We start from the raw sequence: 14,218 nt of genomic DNA on the forward strand, positions 1-14,218 counted from the left end.
GCCTGCTTGGGATTCTCTGTCTCCCTCTCTGTATGTCCCTACCCTGTGCACTCGCTCTCTCTCTCGCTCTCTCTCTCTCTCTCTCTCTCTCAAAATAAATAAATAAACTTAAAAAAAAATAGAATAGCTACTGGATAGAAAGTCACTCATCTGTCTGCAGAGAAGACCCCCAAATTTCGATATCTACAAACTACCCGCTGTCACTCTCTCATCATAGCAATCAATGTTCAAAGGACACCCATGCAAACACAGCGATACTAATAACAATCAGAACTGGCCCCCTGCCCCCCTCCAGTGTTCCACCATTGCACCAGCAAACGTTTAAGAGTGACACCCACCATGTGTCAGCATTTCCTGCAGCCACACAGTTGTGGACTCAGAAAGTCACCAGGTGACCACCCCGGGTCCTGAATCCCATTCCTACCTCTTCCCCATCCTGGGTTCTGAACCACTGCCATGGGGACACACTCACTCTCCCTGCCATCTGTCCTCACAGCTCTGTGTGTCAGGACTGCTCCTACTCAGCAGTGGTCACTGGGTCATCAATCTCTGCCCCCTTGGCCTGCCCCCACGTAACTACTCCATTTCTGTCAAAGCACCGCCCTCCCCCATGGTATCTAGCGTCAAGCCCTCCCTGCCCCCCTGCAGCTCTGATTATCCTCCTGTGTCTTCTAATGGCTTTGGTAGAATCACCACCTTGAGCTCCTCCGCCCTTCCCTTACATCCAGCAAGGACTTAGAAATACCCTTCACATCTTCCGCTCCCTTACTTCCTAATTGTCATCTCCCCATTTTAGCCCTTCATCATCATAGGAGCTCTGCAATTGCTCCCTGACCTCCCATCTCTCCCTATAATCCATTATGTGCAAGTTTCTGGGGTATGCTACATAATCTTTTAAGATGTCTCACTATCAACTGTTAAAAAGAATCTGACAGCTCATCACCATCTTCAGGTGTGTTTAGACTTTTCTCCTCTCTGGACCACCTGCCTTATGATTTTATCTCCTTTCCCTCTCCTTCACTGTATACATGATAGATTAGGTTTCTCATCAGAGCTATTCACTCTCATCTCTCCTCCTGTCCTTGAGTTGGGCTCAGTAGCATGATTGGCTTTGCCCAACATGATTGAACCAGGGCCTTGAAATGTATCTGCACCACTGCTGGGGCCAGCAATAGAGCACCCTTGGGCAGTTTTCACCCAAGTGCAGCAGTACCCACAGCTTGGGCACAGCCTTCCAGCTGGATGCAGGCTGGCCCTGCAGGCCCCCAGCTGACCTGAAGGAGATGTTTATCAATGCACGGCACTGAGATTTTGTGGTTGTTCATCAGGCAGTAATAGCTGACAGTATCTATTTTCCATTCTAATTGGACTAACAGACATTCTATCACTATTCATCATGGCCGCCGTGTTCAGCTAGAACTCTAGGAACTGTATATGGCCTTTAGCCTGGGTTATTTCAAATAAACCAACATCAAGAGCTGGAGTACACTTGAGTGGGCATGTGGGGCAGGAGCTTTGCCACAAGGAGAAACAGCGGAGAATCAGTATGCCAACATCCCCTGAGGCTTTTATCTCTAGTGTGTTCTTTTCAAGGAGGCTCAAGAATTCAGTCGGATAGAATTCCTCTGTCTAAGTTCAGGACTTATGTGATCCTCTCAGATAAAAGTAATGCCTTTCTTCCTCATCTCAATGCCAGAAATCTGCCTGCCATGCTCTTCTTATAGCAGTGGTCACAGCTTGGGCAGTATTTGTGTGTGTGTGTGTGTGTGTGTGTGTGTGTGTGTGTGTGCGCGAGCGCACGCGCACGCGTGCGCGCGTGTGCTTGTGTCTGTGATCTTCAGACTAAATGTAGAACTTCTTGAGAACAGCAACTGGGTCATGTTTATAGTTTTACTTACCAGAATGCTTCACACAGCACTTTGAACCTAGCAGATTTAGAAAGTATGCCTGTGAATGGAAAAGGTGAGGGATGGGCTAGGAAACAAAAATGAATGAACAAATATAAATAGTCATAAGCTCAATCCCTAAAGTGCTCCCTGGGGAACCAGAAGGCTATGGAAGAAAGAACGTGTAATTTAAAGCCAAATAGATGCAATTTATTTGCTGTATAATTTTTGGCAAATTACTTTTCCTCCCTAAGCACTAGTTTCTACATCTGTCATTGGCAGTAATATCACCAACTTTGAAGACTACTCTGAAGATTTGAGGAAACAGAAGAACAGACCCAATGCACAGCAATAAGTCAATACAGAGTTGTTAGTATTGTATCACCATTTAGGAATTTTGAAAACTAAACAGGATTTGTCCCTTATCTTGTACATCCATAAAGCTTCCAAATCCTATTAGGCTGTGCCACTCACACAGTCCCACTTGGAAAATGGGCACAGAAGGTAGAATAAGCAGATGCTATAGATGTGACCATCACTCTGGCAGCATTCCGGCTTCCTGTGAACTGTGTGTGTGTGTGTGTGTGTGTGTGTGTGTGTATGCACATATATGTATATATATCACTAGATATATATATGCATATATATGTGTATGCATATATATGCATATATATACATCTCACTATATGCTCAGATGCCATAAAACATATGAAGAACCTCAGTAAATTCTCAGAGTCTGCTAAAATTTGACAAATATGGAAGAAATCCAAATACTGAGATTTTCCTTTCAAATCCAGATTTTTCGAATGCTCAGGGTAGAGCTGGAAAGGGGATAGGAAGACCCCGAACAGATTTCAGTAGTTACAGTGATATGTATAGAACATATTTCCCTCAGTCTCCATCCTTGGTTCTGAAATCAATAATTGCTTAATTCTTTGACTTGTTATAAAAACCAGTGTGGATCTCAGAAAGCAGTCCCTTTGCCAGACGGTATAAATGCACCATCACACTGGTTCAGTTCAAAACCTCATTAACAACACATTCTAGGGATAAAGTTTAGTGATCTAGCCACTCTAAAGCCCAAAATAATATCTAGTTCTTGCAGTATACAAAAAATTCCTCAGCTTCGGGAGGTCGAGATTTTCAGTGGGAAGACAGCAGAGTTCTCCAACATGGCTTTAAATTTCCTCAGGACAAAAACAATGTCTACTTTATCTTCGTTTTCTCAATAAATAGAATATCGCCTCACAAACAGGAAACACATTTCATTTGTGTTTTGTTATAACTTACTAATTCAACAAGAAAGGTGACATAGGTTGTTTAGTGTTGATGAACAAAGTAGTTAATTTGTTCAAGTGGGCTTGCTATTATGCTGTCAAATGGAGCTGTGGTCCCACCGGGAACTGAGACATCTGTATCTTGGACATTCTCTACACGACCTGTGATTTGGAGATACCCCAGTATTAACAAAACATCTATGGGAATTGTTTGGCAACCAATGACCAACTCTCACCCAGTTGGCCGTTATTCAACAATATCCAAGGAGTTGGTGTATTTTTCTTTTTCCAAAAAGGAGTCGCTTTGCTGACATGCAGTTAGGATTCAAATATTTGGAAGTCTGGTGATCCCCTTAGAACACTGGAAATAAGCAAAACTTGAAAAACCTGCTAATGATTTTCAAAATAGTCTTAACCTTTGAGACCATGTAAAAACAAGTATATTCGAACAAGAAAATTCCTGGGGATTGAAAAGTTATTGGAATGTTTCCCAAACACACAGAGAAGGGTTAGACAGACAATCTCTAAAATAAATAATTATGCGCTTCAAAAAGTCAAAAATGTCACACTATTAACGAAGTGCTTTCATCTTCTATAGCAATAACAATTATATTAATACAAGTAAAATGAGTAAGTGCACGATATCTTTGAGCTCTAAATGGCCTCCAGACTGCATTGCAAGGTTTTTGATGCAGTAAGTTGTTTAGTGTTCCCAGAGTCCTTGGAGGGAGGTGCTGTTACCATCCCCAAGTATGTTTCGGGAAATCCAGATGTATGGCCGCACAAATAAAGCTCTTTATTTTACTGGCTGTTCAATTCGATCACACCTGACAGAAGATGAAAGGGAGCCTTCACGACAGGTTCAATGTCACCCAGCTCCTAAGTGTGAAGCCCAGGTAGAAACCCAGGCTGAGGATTCCCCCTTATCCTTCTCTGGCTCCCCTAAACTCCACAGTGTGGCTGCTGAGAAGCGGGTGGTGTATGGGGCAGACAGAGCAGGACGAGAGCACAAGGGCCATCGTGAAGAACAGGGTTTGGAAGCTGTATGGACAAGCCCCAGATACAAAGGAATGATTGGGAGGAAAGCCAGACACCCAGAAGCCTTAGAAGACAGCCCCACTGGAACTGAGTCAAAGGAGGATGCAAAAGAGAGTATGGGCGGATCTGATTAAAAACAAACAAGATAACAAGGTAATGATGAAAGTAAGGACCAGTGCCAGTTACACAGGAGTCGTCAAAGCACGTAAAGAACTGGAGTGAAGGTCACCTGGCAACAGTTAGTCTCTGTCCCAGAAGGCCAGTAGCGGCAGGCAACTCAACGCTCCTTGGGGTCCCAAGCCCCCGAGAAGACAGCACTGACCACTCTGTATTGCACCTACTTTCCTATGTGTTTCTCTCCATCACCAAGCAGTGCTAGCCTCAAGAAAAGACACTGCATCTCTCTAATGCTGAGCTGGCTACTACAGAGACCAGCCCCACCTGGGTTTGTTGAATGACTCGGTGACCTTGTGAAGCACACGTCAAGTGTGGCAGCCACTTCGGAGGTGAGGAAACTTTCGCATGGCTTGAGTGACTCACTCAAATTAGACACATAATTGGGAAATGAAGGAGCCAGCTCTGTAGGCCATGTTTTCTGGCTTTAAACCCAGTGCTTTTGCAAATAATCTGCTTTGAACTATTCAAATATTCTGCTTCCCCACCTCTCTGAAGTCAGGAAATGGGCAGGCGTGTTGGACACAACGTCCTGCAGGTTTATTTGTATGGGCATACTGACCAATCCACACTGGTGGGCACACAGACCAATCCACGCTCGTGGGCATACTGACCAATCCACACTGGTCAGCATACTGACCAATCCACACTGGTGGGCACACTAACCAATCCACACTCATGGGCATACTAACCAATCCACACTGGTGGGCACACTGACCAATCCACACTCGTGGGCATACTGACCAATCCACACTGGTGGGCACACTGACCAATCCACACTGGTTGGCACACTGACCAATCCACGCTCGTGGGCATACTGACCAATCCACACCGGTCGGCATACTGACCAATCCACACTGGTTGGCACACTGACCAATCCACGCTTGTGGGCATACTGACCAATCCACACCAGTCGGCATACTGACCAATCCACACTGGTGGGCACACTGACCAATCCACGCTCGTGGGCATACTAACCAATCCACACTGGTGGGCACACTGACCAATCCACACTCGTGGGCATACTGACCAATCCACACTGGTGGGCACACTGACCAATCCACACTGGTGGGCACACTGACCAATCCACGCTCGTGGGCATACTGACCAATCCACACTCGTGGGCATACTCTACCAATTAGTCATGTTAGCTTCTCTCTAGTCTTCTAAGCTCTATTTTCATCCTATAAAAACGCCTAAATGATTTCAACGGGAAGGCTGTCCTATTGTGTACCAACTTTACATTTTAAAGGCTGAAAAATCTCTGATTTTCATCTGCATTTTTAACCACACACATTTTTTTCCTTCAGAAAAGCAATAATATGGTCAGCCAAGAATTATCAGATAAAAGATTTCCTAATTTAATAGTCAATGTTGTTATCATATTTTCATTTTAAAAATTGTTTTGACACGAAAGAGGTCTTTCTTAGATGATCTGACCTAAATTATCTCAATAAAAAAGAAACACTTTTTTAAACAATTCAGATTTCCCTTTCTTTTGCCGTTAAAAGTTCAGAATGCTTTTTAGTTGCTTCTCCTGATAATAACTTTTCACAAACATGTTTCTGTACAAGTTTTTAATAAAAGGATTTTCTGTGTCGGAGAAAGACAAAACGGCAATTATTCAGGAAGTTAAAGATATTTTTAGGTGTAATGGTTGAGAAATGTTTTGTATGGTCACAGCTAACAAGGCAACGACATGGACGAAGCAGTGCGAGCCCAGAGATGTTCAGAGGAGAGTCAGAATAACCAGAAAGGAATCGTTCCCACGGGTTTGTTTCCCTTGAACTCCAGTTCCCTCAGTCCCCTTCAGCGAACACTAAATGCCAATTTATATTAATTGGACGAGAATAAAAACTGTTCCTTCAACCTGAGCTTTCATTTTTTTTAGAGAGATTTGTAGAAGATGGATATTTTGCGATTTATGCTTTGAATTTATCTCACATTTCTTATGACTGGTTTTCATTAGAATCAAAGATATTACGCCACATAGAGATAATGAAAGGCCCCTTCTCTTGTTGCTGAAGGCTGAGGAACACAATTGATGTGAAAGGTCAATTAGCCCCATGCTAATTAGCCAGGGAGGGTCGGAGCCATGCTCCCCACGCCCCTCCCACCCAGGGCCTGGGACCATTTTGCTGCTCATTAGGATCCAACAGGAGACGAAGGGGACAAACGGGAATTGATGGCCTTCGCTACCAGGGAGCTGTGTAGTAGATGATTTACCGCAGGTAGATGTGAGTCCTGTATGCACAGGTGAGGTCTGGGGTTCCCTGGGTCCATGCATGCCCTTCCCTAGATACACAGGCCACCTGGTCCTACACCCATTAAACCAAATTAAATTACGTTTTATATTGTAAGCTTTACAAAAAGCACTTCCGAGTGTCGTTTCTTTAAATGTTCTATGACTAGTTATGATAAATATTATAAACAGTTAAGATACATATACATGGAGTTTTCCAACAGAGTTACATTAGTTTTTACAACTCATGCATACGCTTTATCGCATTCATGGGGAGGGTGGGGCACAGCGCTCACACACTCTCCTTCTCAGGCATGTATGGCGGTCAGATGAATCCTGAACAATAGTCCATTTTGTATCATATCTCCTTCCTATAGAAATTTTTTCCTAGTTGATACAACCCTAGGAAAAAGTACAAAGCATGCAAACTGTCCTGAACCCATTTCCTATGATACCTCTCTCTCACTGCGTTTTCTCTCTTCCCAAAATTCATTGCAAAATTGATTGCTGCCAAAGAGATTTTGTTTACAATGTGGAGAGAAGATATTTTGCAGCAATGAGGCCATTTCAAGAAAAACAAGATAACCTGATAAGGACAAAAACATCTTTAAATCCTTTTTTGGCATTTATTCATTGCCAGGCCCTAAAAAAATGTTGGCCATTTTATCCTGCAATTTGTTTCTGGTTTCCCTCTCTTCATCCCTCACATATTTCTACTTTCTAAAAGAATCTGATGGTCTTTGGATGTTCTCCCCTCATCTCCCCTGTCTTCCTGTCTGCCCCACCCCCTTCCCAATTTACTCATCTGCCCTATGCTGCCTGCCTTTCTTTCTTTCTTTCTTTCTTTCTTTCTTTCTTTCTTTCTTTCTTTCTTTCTTTCTTTCTTTTTCTTTCATCACTTTAATTGTTAAGATATTTTTTGTCTTGGGGCACCTGGGTGGCTCTGTCAGTTGAGTGTCCCACGTCAGCTCAGATCATGATCTCACAGTTCATGAGTTTGAGCCCCACATAGGGCTCTCTGCTGTCAGCACAGAGCCTGATTCAGATACTCCGTTCCCCTCTCTCTCTGCCCCTAATCAGTTTGTGCTCTCTCTCTCTCAAAAATTAAAAATATCTCAAAAAAAAAAGATATCCTTTGTCTAACTTACTCTTACATAGAGAAGAGTATGGAAATTTTTACTTTTGGGGACACAATCCAGCAAAATTTATGCCAAAAGCCTAGCTATAGAGATTGTTTAGGGCTGTGCAGACCGTTTCTGCTAACTTCTATGCTTGTAAACATGACTCATTTCAGAACTGTAAGTGTTTCCCAGACTCTGTGAAATATCAGGACTTCTTAAAGGAAATACATAAAAATTTCAGATAAAGAATATTGAGAATAGTGGTGGGGAAAAGCTGTAGGAATGTTTTATTTGCACTAAACTACTTTCTACCTCTAGGTCCTAGATGCTCAGTATATCTCACCTGTGTTGTGTTTCTAATCCATGATTTCTCTTGTGTGAACACGAGGCCCAGACTCATTCAGAACCAAAAAGAAATAGGTGTGCCTTTTGCGTGGCCTACAGCCCAGTGTCAGTTACTAGGAATGCACCAACTAAGCACAGAAAAATAAGTTGATTGGCTCAAGGTTGCAGTAAGGTAGTAGCCAATCTGGAACAGAATAAGTTTTCTTTTGTTTTGTTTTGTGTTCCAGTGTAACTAACATACAGCATTATATTAGTTTCTGATGTACAATGTAGTGATTCAACTACTTTATGCATTAGTCAGTGCTCATCATGAGAATAAGTTTATTTTATTCATGTCTTTAAAAGAATCTATTAGATGACACAGAAAATGCTTATTTCGAATCTGTAGAAACCCAGAGTGATAATTTGAACCTTTGATTATTTGAAAATAGATCTCTCTCCCTCCAAAAACAAACTAACAAACAAAAATGAAAACAAATCCCTCTAAGGAGAAAGCCATGAAAGAAAAAGCCATGAAGTCACACACCTAACACAGAGCTTTAAGAGAAGAAATGCGTGTTTGGGGCACCTGGGGGGGGGGGGGCTCAGTCATTGAGCATCCAACTCGTGATTTAGGCTGAGGTCATGATCTCCTGGTTCATGAGATTAAGCCACATGTTGGGCTTTGCTAACAGTGTGAAGCCTGCTTGGGATTCATTTTCTCTCTCTCTCTCCCTCTCTCTCTCTCAAAAATAAATAAATAAACATTTAAAAAGGGGGGAAGGGGGAAAAAAGAAAAGAAATGTGTGTTGACTCTAGAAGGAAGAAAAATAACCAGGGAACATATATCCTTAAATATTACACCCACCTACCACCACAGAAGGTAAAGTAGCCAAGTGCCATCACCATCAACAGGGGGCCATTCAGTCAACCTGAGGTCTCACATGTCCCTTAGACCTTGGGGGAGCTTGAGCAGGGTACAGTAGGGTAGAGTACCCACAGAGTAGGGCAGGATGGGGAAGACAGTAGTCAGTCAAGCTCTTCAGTGGCAAAGAAGAAAGGAGAAATGACAGGCATTTCTATTTATTTATTTATTTATTTATTTATTTATTTATTTATTTATTTATTTATTTATTTATATTTTGGGCAGGGGGGAGAGAGAGAGAGAGAGAGAGAGAGAGAGAGAGAGAGAGAGAGAGAGAGAGAGAATGAGTGGAGGAAAGGCAGAGAAGAGGGAGACACAGAATCCAAAGCAGGCTCCAGGCTCTGAGCTGTCAGCACAGAGCCTGACACGGGGCTCGAGCTCACAAACTGTGAGATCATGACCTGAGCTGAAGTTGGTCGCTTAACCGACTGAGCCACCCAGGTGCCCCATTTCTACTTATTTTTTTAAACTGACATGGCGATAAACAGTTTCACTCCTCAGCTGCAAATTCCTTAAGTTTACAGCCTTAGGTTTAAATTTTAGATATAAATACAACACACTGTTACTTATGACAGCTCCTGTTCATAATCTGGACATCTTGTGTCATGTGCAACCATTCTTTTACTCTGGATAAATAAAACATGAAGCTGCTCTCTTCTTTCACACTCTAAGCAGATGCCGGTTGGAGCTGCCCTCCAGATATCAGTTTGGAGGAAGGCATTGAACGTCTGTGCAAACTAGGACAAAATCCTAGACCCTGACATCCAACTACAAGAAAAGATAAATGGTATTCATTTCTTCCACTTCAGCTGTTGGTCCTAACTAAATTCTCTCCTGTAATCATTTATTCAGGAGAAACAATGTGTCAAGACCACTGCCATCCCAAGTAGATTCCAGGGGGTTACAGTGTGTGCAGGTGAGTACAATGCTTCTCCAAGAGCCACAAGGCCCGCTGCAGGTAAATGAGAGAGATTCACTGTGTGGGGCAGGGGCTCCAGCTTTGAACCTTTAGTCAGAAATAACTGGTTGGCACACGAACAAGACACTCAGATCAATGGAACAGAACTGACAATCCAGAAATGGACCCACAAACGTACGGCCAACTATGACAAAACAGGAAAGAATAACCAATGGAATAAAGACAGTCTCTTCAGCAAGTGATGCTGGGAAAACTGGACAGCGACATGCAGAAGAATGAACCTGGACCACATTCTTACACCATACACAAAAATAAACTCAAAATGGATGAAAGACCTCAATGTAAGACAGGAAGGCATCAAAATCCTCGAGGAGAAAGCAGGCAAAAACCTCTTTGATCTTGGCCGCAGCAACTTCTTACTCAACATGACTCTGAAGGCAAGGGAAACAAAAGCAAAAATGAACTACTAGGACCTCAACAAAATAAAAAGCTTCTGCACAGCGAAGGAAACAATCAGCAAAACTAAAAGACAACCAAAAGAATGGGAGAAGATATTTGCAAATGACATATCAGATAAAGATATAAAGGACTTCTATATATAGAAGAACTATCCAAAATCTATAAAGAACTTCTCAAACTCAACACCCAAAAAACAAATAATCCAGTGAAGAAATGGACAAAAGACATGAATAGACACTTCTCCAAGGAAGACATCCAGATGGCCAACCGACACATGAAAAAATGCTCAACATCACTCATCATCAGGGAAATACAAATCAAAACCACAATGAGATATCACCTCACACCTGTCAGAATGGCTCACATTAACAACTCAGGCAACAACAGATGTTGGTGAGGATGCGGAGAAAGAGGATCTCTTTTGCATTGTTGGTGGCAATGCCAGTTGGTGCAGCCACTCTGGAAAACAGTATGGCAGTTCCTCAAAAAGTTAAAAATAGAACTACCCTATGACCCAGCACTTGACCTACTAGGCATTTATCCAAGGGATACAGGTGTGCTGTTTCAAAGGGACACATGCACCCCCATGTTTATAGAAGCACTATCGACAATATCCAAAGTATGGAAAGAGCCCAAATGTCCATCATTGGATGAATGAATAAAGAAAATGTGGCGCACACACACACACACACACACACACACACACACACACACACAATAGAGTGTTACTCGGCAATCAAAAAGGATGAAATCTTGCCATTTGCAACTACGTGGATGGAACTGGAGGGTATTATGCTAAGTGAAATTAGTCAGAGAAAGACAAAAATCATATGACTTCACTCATATGAGGACTTTAAGAGACAAAACAGATGAACATAAGGGAAGGGAAGCAAAAATAATATAAAAACAGGGAGGGGGAGAAAACAGAAGAGACTCATAAATATGGAGAACAAACTGAGGGTTACTGGAGGCGTTGTGGGAGGGGGGATGGGCTAAATGGGTAAGGGGCATTAAGGAATCCACTCCTGAAATCATTGCTTCACTATATGCTAACTAATTTGGATGTAAATTTTAAAAAAATAAAAAAAATAAAACAAAAGTAAAAAAAAAAAGAAATAACTGGTAAATATTGTCTTGGACAAAACAACACTTTTCTAAATTTATCTAACAGAACTTACTTATAAGGAACTTCCTTTCAGATTGTTGTCTGAGTTTTTTACATTTTCATAATGTACATTTGGGGGGCATAAGGAGAGAATAAAAGCTCAGCAGGGGCACATTCAGTACTCCCCTGGTATAAATCAATTGAAGAAATTTACAAAAATCCATTGTTCGGGGGTGATGACTGGGGACTATGAGACAGTGCCTCAAAGTCTGGCGACAGTGTTTTGCATCCCTCTTTAATAGAAGCTAGTGAAAACCCACAGATGACAGGTCAGGCCATAGATTTACAGATGATACATCTTGTACCTATAGTAACTCAAGTTACTTCCTTTGCTCTGGTAGAGAGACAAGAAAGGCAAGACGGCAGTTCATTTATAAACGCGTTTCTGAGGGAATAAGGACTCATGCTCAACCCATCAAGACGAAAGCTTAGCTTCCGAAAGACTGGGCCCAATACTGTGTCCTGATTTAAAGGAAAGCCCTAACCTCTTTTTCATTTTAATCCTCTTCCAACCAGAGGAAGTATAGTGTGTTGAACAGTGTCTACTCAAAATCCGTGTCCATCCAGAATGTGAACTTATTTGAAAATAGGGTCTTGGTAGATGTAATTAGCTGAGGTTGTCAAGATGAAATCATCCTGGATTTAGGGCCTTCCTAAATCCAGTAACTGGTATCTTTATAAGAAGAGAGGACACAGAGGCACACAGAGGAAAACATCCTGTGAAAATGGAAGCAGAGATCGGAGAGATGCCTCTACAAGCCATGGAACTCCAAGAGTCAACAGAAGCTGGAAGAGGAGGAAGCATTCTTCTCTAGCACCTTCTAAATAAGCAGGACCCTACTGACCTGATTTCAGACCTTTTGGCCTCCAGAACTATGGGCAATAAACAGGTGTTGTCTTGGGCCACCATGTTTGCAGTCTTTGTTATCACAACCCTACCTAGGAAACTCATAAATGAGGAAAAACATTCTGGCCAGAGGGAACAAGATGTGCAAAATTAGGGGTGAGATACCTAGGGTGTTGGGAAGAAGAAAAGCTAGCATTCATTATGGCTAGGAGTAGGATACTTGTAGGCAAAGTCAAACACAGATGGGGCCGCTCAAGAGGGCTCCTAATTTGTCATTCCCTAAAGCCAATAACCCGCACACATTTGCCAACATTTATTTAGAGGAGACTTCAAGCTCTGCAAGGGTAGGGATGAAGAGAGCTGTTAGTACCAGCCTCCTTCACAAACCTTTTCCCCTTTGGTTAATTTTGGCTAGGTGACATGCATCCTGGTCTATCCAGAACTGTTGACTTGACACCTGTTGTCCCCCTGTAATTGTTAATAGCTCCCCTTTAACCGTCAAAAGTCTCCCAGTCTGAAAGACATATCATATGGCCACCCTACTCATAGACGTCCGGGGAACACAGTAGCCATTCAATATGTAAATTTTGAACACTTAATGAAAGAATTATAATAGGAATCATATCTAACATTTTTAGACTTGTCCATATGCTGGGCACGGTGCTCAGTATTTTCTCATTTTACTCTGTGCAATGCTACAGTGAGACAGGTACTATTAATATCCTCATTTTATAGATGAGGTGTAAAGAAGTGAAGTCATTGCCAAAGGTCATACATAGCTACTAAGGGGCTGAGCTGGGATAATAACAAATATTTATGTGGTACAACAGTAACTGTTCCACAAATCCCTTCCATAAACATCAGCACTTTTAATCTCACCTAATACTTTACCTAACCTTTTTTCAAATGTTGTGTTCAGTATTTTAACAGAGTCACTTAGGACTCTAGTCACTTAAGACTACTAAATTAATCAGCCAAGATTACACAGGAATTTCTCCACAGGTAGTGGGCTTCCATCCAGGTCAAAATCTGTAGAAAAAAATCACCTGGGGTGCCAACAAGAACAGATTTTCACCTCCCATTCTAGACTTATGGAATAAGAATCTGGAGCGGTAGGTCCTGGCAATCTGCATTTTGAATCATCTTCCAAGTGACTCTCAATGTGAAGCCACAGGTTGAGAATCCCTACCAAGGTCCAGAGCTGGATGGGCATTTGGCCTCTGGCCTCTCAGTCCCCACCATTTCTCATCCATGTGAAATCCTCCTTTCTGGGCACACAGGCATCCTGTATTCCCTCCTCAACCCTCTTCAGCTTCTGCTCAAGTAGGTCATTGATGTGCCCCAGATAGACATGCACCATTGACTTCTTGACTCAACTGGAGGGGACAAGACAAGGTGCCCTACATAGGCAGGCCCTGGGGTCTGAGGATCTTAAAAGAAGTAAAAGTGCTGTCAATTCTCAGGATCACACTCCCAGAACCACCCAGTCAAACATTCTATCATACCAGCTCCAAAGTCTGTGAAGGAGAATGGGCTTACTCCCAGAACCACATAGTCAGACATTCCATTACATCAGCTCCAAAGTCTTGAAGGAGAATGGGTTTACTTGTAAGTGGACAGGGAAAAGATTTAATTTGTCATGTAAACTTTTCCAATGGGTTATACTGACTATAAAAAAAGCATATTATACAAATGCACAGAGAGAGAGAGAGAACATATAGCCAGTTTTTTGTGTCGGACATTCACAAACTAACAATATCAAATGTAGCATCAATTATTTTACAGGCAGATCCTGGAGTTAACATACAAATAGTAACACTTCTGGGTGACCAAAGTCATGT

The 14,218-nt window shown here is 42.2% G+C and overlaps 1 protein-coding gene across 4 annotated transcripts in view; it reads right to left on the reverse strand.

Annotated features, from left to right (window-relative positions):
- PRKN (parkin RBR E3 ubiquitin protein ligase) overlaps positions 1 to 14,218 on the reverse strand; it is a 1,341,418-nt gene that overhangs the window by 912,454 nt on the left and 414,746 nt on the right. The window lies entirely within an intron of this gene.

Source organism: Felis catus, chromosome B2 (genome assembly GCF_018350175.1).
Source record: "Felis catus isolate Fca126 chromosome B2, F.catus_Fca126_mat1.0, whole genome shotgun sequence".
NCBI classification, from domain to species: Eukaryota; Metazoa; Chordata; class Mammalia; order Carnivora; family Felidae; genus Felis; species Felis catus.